General features: G+C 39.4%; 1 pseudogene; it reads right to left on the bottom strand.

Annotated features, from left to right (window-relative positions):
- LOC100362249 (hypothetical) overlaps positions 1–11,307 on the bottom strand; it is a 109,146-nt pseudogene extending 97,839 nt beyond the window's left edge.
- Positions 11,308–11,571: the final 264 nt, after the last annotated feature.

The following is an 11,571-nucleotide window of genomic DNA, read 5'->3' on the forward strand; positions in this document are numbered from 1 at the left end:
CAAAAACTAACGTAAGAAATAGTGGGGAAGAGCCTCAAACACATGGGCATTGGGGAAATTTGCCTGAACCACACACTAATTGGGAGAAGATCTTTACCAATCCTACATCCAATAGAGGGGTAATATCCAATATGTACAAAGAACTCAAGAAGTTAGACTCCAGAGAGTCAAATGACCCTATTAAAAATGGAATACAAAGCTAAACAAAGAATTCTCAGCTGAGGAATATCAAATGACTGAGAAGTACCTAAAGAAACATTCAACATTCTTAGTCATCGTGGAAAAGCAAACCAAAACAACCCTGAGATTCCACCTCACACAAGTCAAAATGGCTAAGATGAAAATCTCATGTGGCAACAGATATTGACAAGGATGTAGAGAAAGAGCAACATTCTTCATTTTTGGTGAGATTGTAACATAGTACAACCACTCTGGAAATCATTCAGGAGGTTGCTCAGAAAATTGGACATTGCACTACCTGAGGACCCAGCTATACCACTCCCAGGCACATACCCATATGATGCTTCAACATATAACATGAACACATGCTCCATTCTGTTCACAGCAGTCTTATTTATAATAGCCAGAAGCGAGAAAGAACCTAGATGCCCTTGAAGAATGGATACAGAAAATGTGGAACATCTACACAATGTCTTGGTTATCAAAAATGATGACTTCATGAAATTCATAGGTAAATGGATAGAACTAGAAAATGTCATCCTGAGTGAGGTAACCCAATCACAAGAAGACACATACACACATTATGCCCTCACTGAAAACAGGATATTAGCCTCAAATCTCTAATTACCCAAGATAAAAATCCACAGACCACATTAAGCTTAAGAAGAAGGATGACCAAAGTGTGGATGCTTCAGTCCTTCTTTTTTTTATTTTATTTTATTTTTTTTATTAACTTGAGTATTTCTTATTTACATTTTGAATGTTATTCCCTTTCCCGGTTTCCGGGCAAACATCCCCCTAATCCCTCCCCCTCCCCTTCTTTATGGGTGTTCCCCTCCCCACCCTCCCCCCATTGCCGTCCTCCCCCCAACAATCACGTTCACTGGGGGTTCAGTCTTAGCAGGACCAAGGGCTTCCCCTTCCACTGGCATTCTTACTAGGATATTCATTGCTACCTATGAGATCAGGGTCTACGGTCAGTCCATGTATAGTCTTTAGGTAGTGGCTTAGTCCCTGGAAGCTCTAGTTGCTTGGCATTGTTGTTCATAAGGGGTCTCGAGCCCCTTCAAGCTCTTCCAGTTCTTTCTCTGATTCCTTCAACGGGGGTCCTGTTCTCAGATTAGTGGTTTGCTGCTGGCATTCGCCTCTGTATTTGCTGTATTCTGGCTGTGTCTCTCAGGACCGATCTACATCCGTCTCCTGTCAGCCTGCACTTCTTTGCTTCATCCATCTTGTCTAATTGGGTGGCTGTATATGTATGGGCCACATGTGGGGCAGGCTCTGAATGGGTGTTCCTTCTGTCTCTGTTTTAATCTTTACCTCTCTATTCCCTGCCAAGGGTATTCTTGTTCCCCCTTTTAAAGAAGGAGTGAAGCATTCACATTTTGATCATCCGCCTTGAGTTTCATGTGTTCTATGCATCTAGGGTAATTCAAGAATTTGGGCTAATATCCACTTATCAATGAGTGCATACCATGTGTGTTTTTCTGTGATTGGTTTACCTCACTCAGGATGATATTTTCCAGTTCCAACCATTTGTCTATGAATTTCATAAAGGCATTGTTTTTGATAGCTGTATAATATTCCATTGTGTAGATGTAGAACATTTTCTGTATCCATTCCTCTGTTGTAGGGCATCTGGGTTCTTTCCAGCTTCTGGCTATTATTAATAAGGCTCCTGTGAACATAGTGGAGCACGTGTCTTTTTTATATTTTGGGGCATCTTGTGGGTATATGCCCAAGAGAGGTATAGCTGGATCCTCAGTTAGTTCAATGTCCAATTTTCTGAGGAACATCCAGACCGATTTCCAGAATGGTTGTACCAGTCTGCAATCCCACCAACAATGGAGGAGTGTTCCTCTTTCTCCGCATCCTCGCCAGCATCTGCTGTCACCTGAGTTTTTGATATTAGCCATTCTCACTGGTGTAAGGTGAAATCTCAGGGTGCTTCAGTCCTTCTTAAAAGGGGAACAAAAATATATTCTTAGGAGGAGAAGTGGACACAGAATTCAGAGCCTGCCTCACCTTTGTGCATCCAGGGAGATATATATATCCACTAAACTTAGACAATATTTATGAAGCCAAGAAGTGCTTGCTGACAGGAGCCTAATATAGTTGTTTACTGAGAGGCTCATCCAGAGTCTGTCAAATACAAAGGGGAATTCTAGCAGCAAACCATGGCATGAGAACTGGGTCTCTGTAGGGGTAGTAGTTAGAGAAAGGATTGAAGGATCTGAAGTAGCTTGTAATCCAGTAAGAACAACAGTAGTAACCAAATATAGCTCCTAGGTACTAAACAACTACTCAATGCATACAGATGGATAGACCCACGGATCTATCTGTATATGTAGTAGTAGATGGCCTTGTTGGGCACCAATGGGAGGAGAAGCCCTTGTTTCTGCCAAGTGTACCCAGTGTAGGGAAATGTCAGGGCTGGGTATCAGGAACGGGTGGGTTGGCGAGGGGAAACCCTCGTAGAAGAAGGGGGAGGGTTATGGTATAGGGGATAATGGAGTGGAAATCTAGAAAGGGGATAACATTTGAAATGTAAATAAAATTACCAATAAAAATATTAAATTTCAATTAATATACAATAATTACCAATTGACTTTCTTTCTACTAATATGCATATTTGAAACAAAATGACTTTAAATTTCTATTAATATACCCTATATAGAACAAAATGAACTTATATTTCTATTAATATATAATATTAAAAACATAAATTTCTATTAATATGCATTAAAGCAAAACAACTTTAAATTGCTATCAATATATCATAACTAGAAAAGCAAAATTTCAATTAATAGACAATATTTCAAAAAAAACAATTTTGAATTTCTAATAATATACAATAATTCAGACAATATGACTTTAATTTCAATTAATATATAATAATTCAAAAAGGCTTTAAATTTAGCAATTAAAACCCATAAATTTCTAGCAATATGCATTTATTCAAATGACTTTAAATATTATCAATATCACATAATTGAATAGAAAGTATATATTTATTATATACAATATTTCAAAAATGACTTGAAATTTCTATTAATATACAATATTTAACAAACACCATAAATTTATATCAATATGCAAAAAATCAACCATGTGAACATTAAATTTCCATCAATATACAATAACAACTAAAAAGCTAAATTTTTATTGATATTCTGTAATTCAAACACAATTGCTTTAAATTTATATCAATAAAAATAAAAAATTCTGACATCTCGGACGCCAGAGGAAAACACCAAACGCCATCTGGAACCCTGGTGCACTGAAGTTCCCAGAAACGGTGGCACAGATCTTCCTGGTTGCTGCTGCTGCGGAGAGCTCTTGGGCAGCACCCCGCGAGCAAACTTGAGCCTCGGGACCACAGGTAACACCAACTTTCTGCTGCAAGTGACCTGTCTGGTGAACTCAAGACACAGGCCCACAGGAACAGCTGAAGACCTGTAGAGAGGGAAAACTACACGCCCGAAAGCAGAACACTCTGTCACCATAACAGGCTGAAAGAAAACAGGAAAACAGGTCTACAGCACTCCTGACACACAGGCTTATAGGGCAGTCTAGCCATTGTCAGAAATAGCAGAACTAAGTAACACTAGAGATAATCTGATGGCGAGAGGCAAGCACAGGAACCCAAGCAACAGAAACCAAGACTACATGGCACCATCGGAGCCCAATTCTCCCACCAAAACAAACATGGAATATGCAAACACACCAGAAAAGCAAGATCTAGTTTCAAAATCATATTTGATCATGATGCTGGAGGACTTCAAGAAAGACCTGAAGAACTCCCTGAGAGAACAAGTAGAAGCCTACAGAGAGGAATCACAAAAATGCCTGAAAGAATTCCAGGAAAACATAATTAAACAAGTAGAAGCCCTTAGAGAGGAGTCACAAAAATCCCTGAAAGAATTCCAGGAAATCATAAATAAACAAGTAGAAGCCCATAGAGAAGAGTCACAAAAATCCCTGAAAGAATTCCAGGAAAACACAATCAAACAGTTGAAGGAATTAAAAATGGAAATAGAAGCAATCAAGAAAGAACACATGGAAACAAACCTGGATATAGAAAACCAAAAGAAGAGACAAGGAGCTGTAGATACAAGTTTCACCAACAGAATACAGGAGATGGAAGAGAGAATCTCAGGAGCAGAAGATTCCATAGAAATCATTGACTCAACTGTCAAAGATAATGTAAAGCGGAAAAAGCTACTGGTCCAAAACATACAGGAAATCCAGGACTCAATGAGAAGATCAAACCTAAGGATAATAGGTATAGAAGAGAGTGAAGACTCCCAGCTCAAAGGACCAGTAAATATCTTCAACAAAATCATAGAAGAAAACTTCCCTAACCTAAAAAAAGAGATACCCATAGGCATACAAGAAGCCTATAGAACTCCAAATAGATTGGACCAGAAAAGAAACACCTCCCGTCACATAATAGTCAAAACACCAAACGCACAAAATAAAGAAAGAATATTAAAAGCAGTAAGGGAAAAAGGTCAAGTAACATATAAAGGCAGACCTATCAGAATCACACCAGACTTTTCGCCAGAAACTATGAAGGCCAGAAGATCCTGGACTGATGTCATACAGACCCTAAGAGAACACAAATGCCAGCCCAGGTTACTGTATCCTGCAAAACTCTCAATTAACATAGATGGAGAAACCAAGATACTCCATGACAAAAACAAATTTACACAATATCTTTCTACAAATCCAGCACTACAAAGGATAATAAATGGTAAAGCCCAACATAAGGAGGCAAGCTATACCCTAGAAGAAGCAAGAAACTAATCGTCTTGGCAACAAAACAAAGAGAAGAAAAGCACACAAACATAACCTCACATCCAAATATGAATACGACAGGAAGCAATAATCACTATTCCTTAATATCTCTCAACATCAATGGCCTCATCTCCCCAATAAAGAGACATAGATTAACAAACTGGATACGTAACGAGGACCCTGCATTCTGCTGCCTACAGGAAACACACCTCAGAGACAAAGACAGACACTACCTCAGAGTGAAAGGCTGGAAAACAACTTTCCAAGCAAATGGTTGGAAGAAGCAAGCTGGAGTTGCCATTCTAATATCAGATAAAATCAATTTTCAACTAAAAGTCATCAAAAAAGATAAGGAAGGACACTTCATATTCATCAAAGGAAAAATCCACCAAGATGAACTCTCAATCCTAAATATCTATGCCCCAAATACAAGGGCACCTACATACGTAAAAGAAACCTTAATAAAGCTCAAAACACACATTGCACCTCATACAATAATAGTGGGAGATTTCAACACCCCACCCTCATGAATGGACAGATCATGGAAACAGAAATTAAACAGCGACGTAGACAGACTAAGAGAAGTCATGAGCCAAATGGACTTAACGGATATTTATAGAACATTCTATCCTAAAGCAAAAGTATATACCTTTTTCTCAGCTCCTCATGGTACTTTCTCCAAAATTGACCATATAATTGGTCAAAAAACGGGCCTCAACAGGTACAGAAAGATAGAAATAATCCCATGCGTGCTATCGGACCACCACGGCCTAAAACTGGTCTTCAATAACAATAAGGGAAGAATGCCCACATATACGTGGAAATTGAACAATGCTCTACTCAATGATAACCTGGTCAAGGAAGAAATAAAGAAAGAAATTAAAGACTTTTTAGAATTTAATGAAAATGAAGGTACAACATACCCAAACTTATGGGACACAATGAAAGCTGTGCTAAGAGGAAAATTCATAGCGCTGAGTGCCTGCAGAAAGAAACAGGAAAGAGCATATGTCAGCAGCTTGACAGCACACCTAAAAGCTCTAGAACAAAAAGAAGCAAATACACCCAGGAGGAGTAGAGGGCAGGAAATAATCAAACTCAGAGGTGAAATCAACCAAGTAGAAACAAAAAGGACCATAGAAAGAATCAACAGAACCAAAAGTTGGTTCTTTGAGAAAATCAACAAGATAGATAAACCCTTAGCCAGACTAACGAACAGAACTCAGCCATTGTCCATTGTTGGTGAGCTCTCCAGAAGTTCCCCAGTCTGTGATATATTCGTTGTATCAGGATAGTTATGATCACACAGATCCTGCATTTTCTCTTTTGAATTTTAGGAGAATCAAAATACTCACTCCATCCTCACAGTGTAAGACCTAATGCTGGATACAGACTTCTATAAACATCTTTGCTCAGGTAATTTGACTGAATCTCTCTACAGCATGAACACAATATCAGGCATTGATTATATTGCATAGCCTTAGCATCTAACTTCTTTAATTGGTTCCCTTGACACTGCTGCAATTGCTCTACATTCCTAGTCCTGTTTATGATGAACAAGATGCCTACTATGTATTTGTGATGAGATCTACAGATCTTGGATTTCTAGTACCTTCCTTACAATTCCATTCTTGGCTTCCCTCATGCATTATTGGAACCAAATTCCTGGTGAGTGTACTATGTAGTGAGTTCACAATTATAGTCTCCATTGGTGGAGGCTTATTTAACCATCTACAGATTACACATGGGTATCCTTTGTTGGCAACCATGAACTGTGCATTGCAGTGCCATCTCCTATTTATAGGCCTCCCCCTGGTCATCAAAGAGCTACCCTGGAATTCCCTGTTTAGAATTCCCAAATAAAACATCAATTATGCTGTGTCTACCTTCCCAGACAGTGCTTCTCCAAACCTACCTGCTGGATATCCATTACTGACACACATTGCCTAGATTTGAGACTGTCAGAATGTTTGTCTGGATTCTATTGACCCCAGAATCTTGCATCAGTCTTTTTCCATCAATTAAGTACCATGTGGTCCATGTTGCCACATTCTTCTTCCAGGTATGATAGAGTCTCACAATGATGGCCTGTGTTGTGGTAACTCAACACAATGTAGAATCATTCGTGAAGAAGGATCTCAATTTGAACCCTTCCTCCATTAAATGATTTGAAGACAATTCCATTAAGAGCTCCCCTGAGTAAGGATTCTTAATGTAGTTTGGAGCCTTCTTTGAGCATTGCTTCCTTTGGGAAGTGGTTCTGGGTTGTACCTGAGGGAAAACTGATATAATAATTTAGTGAAAAGCATTGTACAATATTCTTTAGTGTTATCTGTTTTTATTCTTGACTGTAGATTTCTTCCTTGGCTTATGAAATTTGCTCTGTCAATGATGGAGTGTGAAGTTCCTGCCATGCTTAATATGGTAAGTTTTCAGGTGGCCCATACATATACAGCCACCCAATTGGACAAGATGGATGAAGCAAAGAAGTGCAGACTGACAGGAGCCGGATGTAGATCGCTCCTGAGAGACACAGCCAGAATACAGCAAATACAGAGGCGAATGCCAGCAGCAAACCACTGAACTGAGAATAGGTCCCCCGTTGAAGGAATCAGAGAAAGAACTGGAAGAGCTTGAAGGGGCTCGAGACCCCAAAAGTACAACAATGTCAAGCAACCAGAGCTTCTAGGGACTAAGCCACTACCTAAATACTATACATGGACTGACCCTGGACTCTGACCCCATAGGTAGCAATGAATATCCTAGTAAGAGCACCAGTGGAAGGGGAAGCCCTGGGTCCTGCTAAGACTGAACCCCCAGTGAACTAGACTATGGGGGGAGGGCGGCAATGGGGGGAGGGTTGGGAGGGGGACACCCATAAGGAAGGGGAGGGGGGAGGGGGATGTTTGCCCGGAACCCGGGAAAGGGAATAACACTTGAAATGTATATAAGAAATACTCAAGTTAATAAAAAAAATAAAAAAAATATGGTAAGTTTTCCAAATTAAACCCTACTGTATTCCCAATATATAGATATATTCAACTCAATTATTTTCTTTTGTTACTAATCTCTTGTGAATCTCCATTTCCAGTGTTATCGTCACTGACCAGGTTAGTTCTGGTCACATTTTTTACTGCCTCTTGAATTCCTGGAGAACCAATATATCCTTTTTACTCCAACATATTAAGGCCTAATTGTGAATGCATTTCTCTCAACATATCTGCCTGAATAGCTTCCCACAATCTTAGGCCTACATCTTACCATGCAGATTTTGCATCTAAGTTCTTCATTTGCTTCTCTAGCTCCCACTTTCTGTTCCATCTCAACACTCTTAAATCCTATTTGATGGAAAATACAATTACTAGGTTGGCATGATGAGACCTACAGGCCTTTGAATTTAAGAGCCTTCAATCCCTTTGTACATGGCTACAGGCATCTAGCTTTGTACCCAATTTACTGGTGAGTTCCCTCAGTAGTATGTCTTCAAACATAGTCTTAATGCAAGAAGCTCTAGTTAATTATGTGCAGATTACACACAAGTGTACATTTGGGCAGTTCTGAAACTGATCCTCCAGTGCCATCTCCTATAGCTAGCCCTCCCTCAGATTCTAGAGTACCTACTCTGTATTTCTCTATTTATTATTGACTAATAATAGCCAAATTCTGCTCTGTGCATTTTTCCTGATCATATGTGTGCTTTCTCCTTTCATTACTCTAATCTTTGTTCAAATTGTAGTCCCTTTGTGTTCAGTCTTTTATTCTTGTCACAAATGTGCTACAGTGGATTTCCTTGGGGATTTTCCACATGACCAAGCCTGACTATGACAATGTTATAATATAAAGTTTAGCTCTGTGTTTGCAGGTCAAGTATACTGGCCTTACCTGTTGAGCTGTCCTTATTCAGGACCATTATTGCATAATTGTCTATTGTCAAAGAGTTCTTAATCCAACTTCTCATAGCAGGTTCTGCAAGTAAGAAAACCACATGTCAGGGCTAATATTCAAGCCAATACCTTGTAAGACTTGTCATTTTCCTGCTCAGCTCCTCAGATTCTTAACTACCATACACATTTGCTCACCCCATGCCTAGATCCTGTCCTGTAGCACAGGTAAAATTTTTTCTCTGGTAGATATGCAAAAAACAGCACCCATGTATCATTTGTGAAGTCTAGGCTTTGAACTTGGTGTTCTAATGAAAGATTCGCTTTTCTTAGAAGCAGTTTCCTGGAGCTTTGGTACCACAGACTACCAGTCCTAACTCAGCTTATATATCTCCTACATTGCTTTCTGAAGTCGGGTCACTCAGAAACAAGCACATTGTCACCATCTCAACTGCTTACACTCTTAATCTGGATTCACAGGTTGCATAGCATCTTGAAGGATCAGAAGACCTGGCTACCCATTTTCCACCCTCATGCCAGGTTTCAGGTGCTCCAATGTCCAGCTTCAGATGACCAAGACCTACAACAGTTTTACCTGGTGAAGTCCAGAGAAACTTTACCACTGCTGTCATTGACCACTATCTAACACATGTGTAGAGTATCCATCCTTGTGTTTTCTGTTCCATACTGACTGAATATAGGTTGCCTGTGCCATGTCTCTATTCCCACATGCACATGTGAATGCACACCATTCTTGTAACATTTGCCCTTTCAGCTTCCAGGAATTGTGGGAGAACGTTCCCCATCCTTTCAGACCTATCTCAGTGAAGCAGTTGCTGAACTCACCTCCCTCCACCATGAGATGCCAGATGATATTCAGACTTTACCTACTTATTTCCCTATAATATCCCTCTAGAGTTTCATAACCACACTTCAAGCCTTACCTCTAGTCACTAAGCTACTGAAATAATTTTCATGACTTTGTTACAAATCAAAACCTGCTTACACAACTTGTCAGCTTCTAGCTGTTTTTTGTAGCCCTAGTACTGGTTAGAATAGGGAGTGCTCTAAGTCCTATGTGCTAGAATCATCTCTACACTCTCAGACATATCTATGTCCCTGAAAATACTAAGACTTTCCTGATGAGTTCCGAGTCGAACTCAACTGTGCCATCTCCAAACAGTGCCTATCTCTGGAGGCACAGAAAGCATTTTAATGTGTGCATGATAAAATACCAAGAATGCTGCAATTACACATAAAGGCACACATGGGACTTACATATTTTTAATCTTTCACCTTGGTAGCCAGTCTAAGGAGTGAACCATTGTGCACACAAGAGACTAGACTTTGGGAATTTTCTTTAGGAATGTAATTTAATGCTTTAGCAGGGGAGAGACAATTGGAAAAGCCAAATGCTGTCAGCAATTCTAGAGCTGCTAAAGAGCCTTAACCACATCACGTTTTACAAAGAAAAACCTTCATCACAATGACATATACTATTAGTCTCCATGCATACTGAAATTCACGAGAAAGGATCAAAGTTAAATCAATAGGGGTGTACACCAGTGTCTTAGTTGAGTTCACTGGGAGGTTAAACTCATGAAGATAATTAGCTTCCCATAGCCCAATGGTCACAACCTGTAGAACATAGCTTTCACATTCCTACATGCCCCATCATAAACTGCTTATAATGATTATTTCAAACACAAAAGCTGACAAGATGCTGTGGAGATGGCTCAGCTTGTTGAGGCACACCTTCATATTGGTAAATCTGAGGGTGACATGAATAAGTATAAATTCAAGCAGGTCCAAAGGGAATGTGGGGAAAAATGGGTCACAGCACTAAGCTCTTATACCTTGTCTCTTTTGTCAAATAGTTGTATTTATGAAGTTTATCTATGCTCTAGTGTTTAGCAGACCATGTGTAACAGAAAAAGAGCACTGGAAATACATGACAATGAAAGGACTATTCTCTGAAAGATGTTCTGAATAACAATTTTGCTCTACTTATGAATATTAATGCTTGAAATTAATAGTGGAAAATCTGCAAATTTATGTAATAGGTGATGCTTATTCCAACAGTGTTTGCAATACATTAAAAAACCTTTAATTGAGGCTGGTATTCAGTTAAGTCATTTAGTCTATTTCCTCAGGGTAAGAAAGGAGATGCTATTTGGGCAGCCATGATGCTTGAGAAGTATGTGAGAATTTTAGTCTTGATCCTCAGGTAGAAGCAGAAGATTATGAGTCACAATAGGCAAAGCTAGATCATGTGAGACATCACTGTCGACCTGAAAATGATATACTTATTCCAAGAAGTCCATACCTACTCCAAGAATGACACCCTGCCTAATACTGCCAACCCCTGGTTACCTAGATTTCAAGTTTACAAGCCTCCTTTTGACAACCTTCTTCATACCACCGTAGCTGTTCTGTTCAGGGCCATGGCAGATAGATATTTTCATGCTTCCTTCAGTGACTTTCAAAAGGTCTAAACATCTGAACCTGTGACATAACACTTGATTTAATGTTGTGCTTTACAAATCTGCCTTAGTCATCTAAGGATATCTGATATATATCCAGATACATATGTAGTAGAGGATGCTCTTATCTTTAATCAATGAAATGGGAGGCTCTTTGTTCTGTGGATGCTTTATATTCCATCATAGGGGGATGCTATAGCAGAGCACTGAGAAGGGAATGGGTGAGT

The sequence above is a fragment of the Rattus norvegicus genome, chromosome X (genome assembly GCF_021556685.1).
Source record: "Rattus norvegicus strain SHRSP/BbbUtx chromosome X, alternate assembly SHRSP_T2T, whole genome shotgun sequence".
In the NCBI taxonomy this organism is placed as follows: Eukaryota; Metazoa; Chordata; class Mammalia; order Rodentia; family Muridae; genus Rattus; species Rattus norvegicus.